Genomic DNA, 7,783 nt, shown 5'->3' with positions numbered 1-7,783 from the left:
ACCACCAACTTTCTCAAGACATTGACACCCAACTCTCCCGGCTTGTCAATATGTGACTACATCTCCAAGATGTGATCACACCTAGACCTTGTCTTGTCAATAGGGTTCGAGTGACCTTAAATTTTTCAAGAACTTGTGGGTTAGGGAGAATAATTGGAAGAGGAGAGAGAAGTATGATATCCATGGGACATCATCTTCATTTAGGAAAGCTTGTTTCAAGAGATTTGGGAAGATCATAAATGTCTAATCCAGACATGTTATGGGAGATATTCAAGATAGTTGATCTTTGAGTCCTTAATATGACACCCAATATGAAAATATTAAGGCTAGGACCCAACAAACTATTTTATAACTTAGAAGAGGTATGCCGTAATCCAAGCTATAAAACAATTTGAAGGTAGGTGAATGACGATTCACCAATTTCCACCAAGATAAACGAAATGTATTATTAGGTTTTAATTGGTTTTGAAACTCCTAGATCTTTTGAGATTCATTGAACTGTTCAATGGCATGTTTCAATCTCGAGTGTGCCCTTCAGGTTTTGTGACTGGGATGCCGAGGATCACAAAACAAGGTGTGAAGTAACCATGCAAATTACTGGGTACCCTTAAGTGTTTATCCCTCAATCGATGTGCCGGTTAACCACACACGCTCCATCGATACTATGATAAACATTAAGTTACCCTTTGCCTACCTTGTTAAATACGAGTTAGTGTGCCGGTTAACCACACGCGCTCCACTAACCGACTCAAACAAAGTGCAAAGTGTAATTTCGTGGATTAGCACCTTATTCACATTTTTCTAAGTAACTAAGATTGGGAATTATTAAAAGTTTAGTTACTTAGTATTTATCATTAATACTTTTAATGAAGGGAGAATTATAGTCATGTCAAACCCGTTCGGCTAACGACCCTCCACCAGTCAAGCGAGCGGTGGGTGAGAGTGAACACCCATTAAGTTGCCATTTTATAGGCAACAACCTTATACCCACCTTATAGACCGGCTTCGTGAATGAGGCGTACTAGCGGTAAGACCGACTTTACTCTTATACATATAAATATTATTAACTTATAATATTATAAAGTATAAGGGTTGAATTTTAACTTTTAAAATTCTAAGGGCTAACTTGGAATTAAAGTATTCATAAGAGAAAACTTTACAAATTCCAAAACTTGAGGGCAAGTTTTGAAACTATTCAAAACTAATTAATTCCATAACTTATGTATTTAAAGTAGTTTTAATCCAAAAACTCTTCAAGTTCCATAACTTGTGGACAAATTATGGAAGACTTTAAACTAGTAAAGAATTAACCTTTTCTTTATTTTATAACTTATGGAATTAATTAAGGTTACATATTTTATTTATTTATTTATTAATGAAGTGACTCTTGAACCTCCATAACTTAAGGACAAGACTCTTCACCTTTTTGTAACCTTTGCCAACTTTATGAGTTTTATGAGTCTTTAATGTGACTCTTCATGTAACTTAAGGATAAGTTACACAAACACATTTTATACTCAACTCTTAGATTAATTTGGATTGAAAACAACTTTTTCACTCAACTTTTTTATTAATCTAAGCAACTCATAAGAACAAGATAATTCAAATCAAACTTTTTCATGTAATTAGTCTAACCTTTAAACTAATACAAAACATGAATCTATTGACAATTATCTTGAAAATGGATTAGCATGAACATTACCACATTAAAAAAACAAGTTTATAAGTTCAAAACAACTTAGGGTAATGTTCCTAGTCCATTTCTAGCCAAAAACCTCGAAGATATGCTGTCTGGGGTCCAACTCGTCGAGTGCATGAACACAACTCGGCGAGTTGGATGCATTTTGCCTTGGACTCGTCGAGTCCCTTCATGGACTCGGCGAGTCAGCTAGGCTGACAACATCAAAACTCGATTTTTCAGCTTCCATTGCAGGTATAATAAGAAAACAAGCCTAGGCTCTGATACCACTGTTGGGTTATGAGCATTCTAACACTCCTAAGTGTACATGCAACCCTAAATACCTTGGATCTATGTTTTCTCTATTATACATGCAAATATGAACATCCAAGGTATTATCCTAATCTAGCATACAAAATAATGGATATAACAAGATAGAATACATACCTCTTTGATAGTGCTTGTCTTCATGAAGCTTGAGTGCCTAGTGCCCCAAGTGTGACACCTCAAATGGTTCACACAACACCATAAGCACTTGGAATAACTTAGAGAGAAATTAGAACACTTCATGAAATCGTCTAGCCCTCATACACACACATAGTGTTAGTTTTAGTTACGATTTCTTGAGCCATGGGTTTCTTTTATATGGTGGCTATTAGGGTTACACCATGTAACTCATGACTTTACCCATTCCTTATGCTCCATGGGTTTTAACCTCCATGGAGTATCCATGGGTCACCCCATGGACTTAATCCAACATAAGGAATCTTGGATCACAAGCCCACATATATAAGAATGAATGATTTACACAATCAACCCATATATTTAATTAGTCTTCTTTTGATCACTTAATTAATTCTAGATTAATTCTTGATCAATACTAATTAAATAATCTCATTATTCTTATTATTAATATACTAGAACTTATAATATATTAATAACCGTAAGTGTCTTATTTCTGTCGTTATAGTCTATCCAAGTGCATGATGCCATGCAACCCAAATGGACCATGCCAGGTCGGGTCAAGTCTTACCAATTATAGTTATGGACTTAGACATTAATCCAACACTTAATTCCCCAAGTGATATAAGACCTTTGAGCAACCCAAAACATCCCACCCATGAGTTTATGGCTGTAAACTCATGATGATATGGTCTTTGGGCTTTAAACACCCCTAAGGGTTTACTCTTGAAGAGTAAACTCCTTATCGAGGCCATACACTCTTTAGATGCAACCCATATCACTTCCAACACTTTAGATAAAGTGTTTTCGCGCATCGGAGTGTATTATCTTACTTAATTAGTGATTATATGCCTAGTTAGATACAATTGTGTATCACTTTATGTTACATAGGATCCTCGCGCGTGTTCAAGCCCTAAATTGACACTTAGCATCCTACCCGGCACATTCTCGTTTGGTGAGTTCATATCCCTATACCTTTTTCTGTGTTTTTCATGTTTTCAGGGGGGATACAAGCAAAAGTACAAGGAAATCTTGTACTCAAAACTTATTATTTCGTATGAAATGTTACATGTTCAGTATGAAATCTTGTACTCAAAACCGTATTACTAACCGTTTAACTTGTAGAGTTTGTTTTCGAAACTAAAACAAGGAAAACTTGTGAAACTCATTATAAAATGATATATTTTATATTTCACAAAGGATTTCATGCCATTCATAAAACGGGATTTTCCATAGCATTACTTGTAAATTGTTAATCTTAGAATTCGAGACACGTCCTTGGTAACACTCCCCAGAGATACGAGAGTGAAGGACCAATAAAACAAGATTTTCTGCATTATTACTTGTAAAATTCTTTAATCTTAATATTGGAGACATGTCCTTGGTAACACTCCCCCGAGATACGAGAGTGTAGGACTACCCCTGTAACCAGAATCTCCTGGAGGGAGAACGTGACTTGAGTGTATAGATCTATACGGGACTGACTACCCCGCACCTGGCTGCTAGCTACAGTGGGACCGACAGGTCCACGGGTGACAAAAGTCATAAAATGATATTGGCCCCGTTATGAGCCATATCTAGTTTATTGTATGGTTATGGAACTCGCAACTTAGATAATGGAGTTTTACTTTAGTAATTATAAACCTAGTAAACTAAGAAGTAATAACTGTTTTGATTACTAAAGGGTATCAGTAATGCCCTTAGGAATTAGTTTACTACCTACTTATTATTTTTATATACATGTTAAAACTAATGTACATTTCAAGAATAACCAAGCTTCCAGGGAAACTTCACTTAACAATACAAGTATGGTAGATACTTGTACACTTCATTTCGGATCGATAACCAACCACCAACTTTTAAGGAAAATAAGGGTTTTTCCTGGGATAACTTTACTTTTCATGAATAGGCTGTTGAACAAATGAATAACCAAACTACTTTTATAAGAAAATATGGGATTCTCTTGGGAAACAACTTTTCATAAAACCAAAGGAAACTTATTCTCTTACCAGAAACAAACCGCTTATGAACTCACTAGCTTTATGCTGATATTTTAAAACTGCTTGTATTCTCAGTTTCTCGTTAGACATGTATCATGCGTTCTTTTGGAGAAGACATAGCATATATAAGTCTCGTCTTTACTTTTGTTCAAACTGATGTATATATATAAAACATGTATTTCCTTACTTCCAAACAAATGCAAATTTATTTATGTAATATAATGGTTGTGTTTACTATGCTTGCTATGTACATTGGTTATGATACTACGCATGACGTCCTCCACCCCGGAACATTTCTGCTGTCGGTTTCGGGGTGTGACAACGTATGACTTCAAAACCCGACTATCAAGTATAGCTCTTAAAAGCTATTGTCGTCTAACTCTGAACAAATCAATGGCGCGTCTATCAGATATGGGATCATATATTCCTCCATTCTGGATATCATATAGACTGAGACATGGATAAAAATCATTCTCTCTATCCATTTGTTTTTTCCCGATTTCTGATTTATGAAGACCAACTAATTGAACAAATCAAATCAGTCTTGACTTGGCCAAGCACTTCGGGGTGTCATCCCTAAATCATCGTGGGGCCCACCGAGTTAACAAATTGTTTTCATGCAATCAATGTATAACCAACTCACAGGCAACAAGTCATATCTCTAGGTTTGAAAAATATAAGATATTATCGTCTGATGATAACTCATGATAAAATCCATGAAGTGATTCCAATGAGCATGGGTTGAATCCAATACTCATAACTTATGAGTACTCATGAATGTTGTAGCACCACTTGCTATGTCCCATACCTTGGACATGTACAATCCAGCTTCATGAAAGTCTTGATATATACTTCCAACATATGACCGACTGTGGATAGTTTGAATAACTTAGTCATTCAGGAAGAACGACCTAGTTATTCTAGAACTCAAAACGTGCAAAGTGAAACACAAGAATAATTGAATCCAATATGGTCTCAGAACTTATGAATATAAATAAAACACCTTTTATTTATCACCTTATTGATTACACATTATTCATTGCATACTGTTTCAAACTATCAAATTTATACTTGAATTAAAACAATAGTTGTCCCATGCTCTAAGCATGTACACTATGTTTTCTAAACACTAGTCATGCCATACACCAAGTATGCATGCTAATTTTGTCTATGTTATTTACTTTGTGAAATAGATCGATTGAACATAATCCGATGATTCTCATTTCACAGTCCCAAATCCTTAACGCAAATGCAAGAATTCCAAATTCTTGCCATTTACCGAAATCTGTTAAATTTCAAACTTATATGCACTAATCCTCCTGTAATAAATATGCACAAAATCACAAAGACTTGTCAACAGACATTACAGAGTATTTCCAATGGAGATCAAGTCCATGGAAACATCCTTCTTGCATTAAGTTTTCTAATCTTACACAGATTGAATAATTTCCACCTATGAAACATTCCATTTTGAGTATCACTTCTGAACAAGAGTTGCCTCTCTTCAAAATATGTCAATATGGTCTTCTCCAAAAAATATATTTACACCATACTTCCAACTATCCCTGAGCAACCAATCTGTGGTAAACCTTAGATTGTCCTCGACAATTGCTTAATCATTTTAGTCATATCCAATTCTAGACCTTTTCCCTTCTTAATGCCCCAGATATTTGGAAAATCTTACAACGGATGAATATTATAGCACATGCAATCAATCCAATATCTGAAACATATGGGACAGGATTCATGATGTCTCACATAAAGACATGATACTAGACCAGTCCTTTTGCTACAATATTTTTGTTTGCCAAGTTCTCATAATTCAGATTGTGAAAAGGGATGACGTAATCATAATCGAAATTTAGAACGCAAATAATGGACCCATATATAGAATTTCCTTATGTTGAGCCATTCCAACACAAAATTCATATATATCCTTGACAAAAGATGATTAAAAGCTCAATCTAATCTTCTAGAATTGAAATGAAGTATAATTTTCTCTCCCTTAATTATAGCAAAACAATTTTTCAATCCCTACAACTTCACGAATTGAAACTTTTGTTCTCTATAATTAACATTGCTATCTTGCAATAGTAATAATAATTATCATGCTCTCACTAACACAATGATTATTAGCATAACACTTATGCTCCCACTAGCTTTGGCATGTATTCAGAAATCAACTGAACTTTTATAAATCAATACTTTATTAACTTTCTTACCAAAGTTCATATTTCTGATACGAGATGTTTTGATAAGACTTTATTAAAATCACACACCTTTCCATAGATAGCTCACATGTGTGTCTAAACAATTTTTAGAACTATGAAAAGGGATGTGGTAATCATAGTCTCAATTGTTTATACCTTTGCCATTTATCACAAGTCCATGCTAGTGTGCCGGTTAACCAAACACACTCCACTAATGACTTTGAGGATGAAAATATCACAATTATTATTTACTTAAAATCTACTTAGTGAAAGTGTTTCCTCACCATCATTTTCATTAATCGGAGAGAAACCTTATGAGACTTAGATTTTATGGTGTATGTGTTCTTATCCATGTGAATTTGTCAAAACCATAATCACAAGACAAGGAGAATTACAAATCCAAACTCATATGGACTGAACTCAATCTTAATTTCTAGCCACCTGGCAGCACAAGGACCTGCCATTGCTTCCAAGTTGTTATGCAAACAATTGAGAACTCCCAAAACTCATATGCAAAGCCAACTTTAACTGGAATGGGAACATAAATAGAAATATGTCAACACGATAGGTTATATACCTCATGCCGTGTGCTAGTGCCAGACTACAGGTTTTTATTCTTGATTAGATCTTGAAATTATTTCAGGATCTTTAAGACTCTCACTGTTATCTTGACATATAACACTATCTTGTCAAAATTCAAAAGATAGTGTGGATTCTTTATCAAGACAAACACTTCAAACAATTGGCCTTATTTGGTCTTTGTTTAATCTAAAACATCACAACTTACCAATTTAAAATGTACAAGAGTAGAAAACATTTTACTCTTACATTTGACAAGTGTTATAAACCTTCTTTAAGATGTGTCACTCAAGTTACAATCTTGGAGTGTGACTCTCAGACTTGTTTTGGAATGAAGTATGACTCGTCTTCTTGATTTAACCATTTCAAAAATTCATGACTCCTCTTCTTAGCCATAAGAATGCACTAAGATGTCCTTAGAAGACTAGTTGTGATATGGTTCTTTAATCATTAAGATGATTACAAACATGATACTAAAGTACTCTCTTATCTTTTCAGATTTGAGAAACTTTTATCTTTCGGCCTAATTTGATTCTTCTCATTCGTTCTTCCATACATTGAAACCTTTCCAATGCTTTAGAACTATACTTAAACTTGTAAGTATAGCCATATTTACTACACTTTAGTAAATCGTGACAAATAGTCTTATTGATCATTGTGGTGCACTTGACTAGTGCACTAGAATGTGTACTCGATCCCTTAGTCCTTTACTTGACTCACATATACATGTGAACAAGGAATTAGTCTTAATTATCCAAAGATGAAAATTCTTATTCATCTTACAACTTGCATGGTTCCAAGTTTTAGTCGAATTGAAACTTAGGTGATGAGAATGTTTCCTTATTTGATAAATT

Source organism: Lactuca saligna, chromosome 6, assembly GCF_052625555.1.
Source record: "Lactuca saligna cultivar CGN05327 chromosome 6, ASM5262555v1, whole genome shotgun sequence".
Taxonomy (NCBI): domain Eukaryota; kingdom Viridiplantae; phylum Streptophyta; class Magnoliopsida; order Asterales; family Asteraceae; genus Lactuca; species Lactuca saligna.
This window is presented reverse-complemented; position numbering follows the sequence as displayed.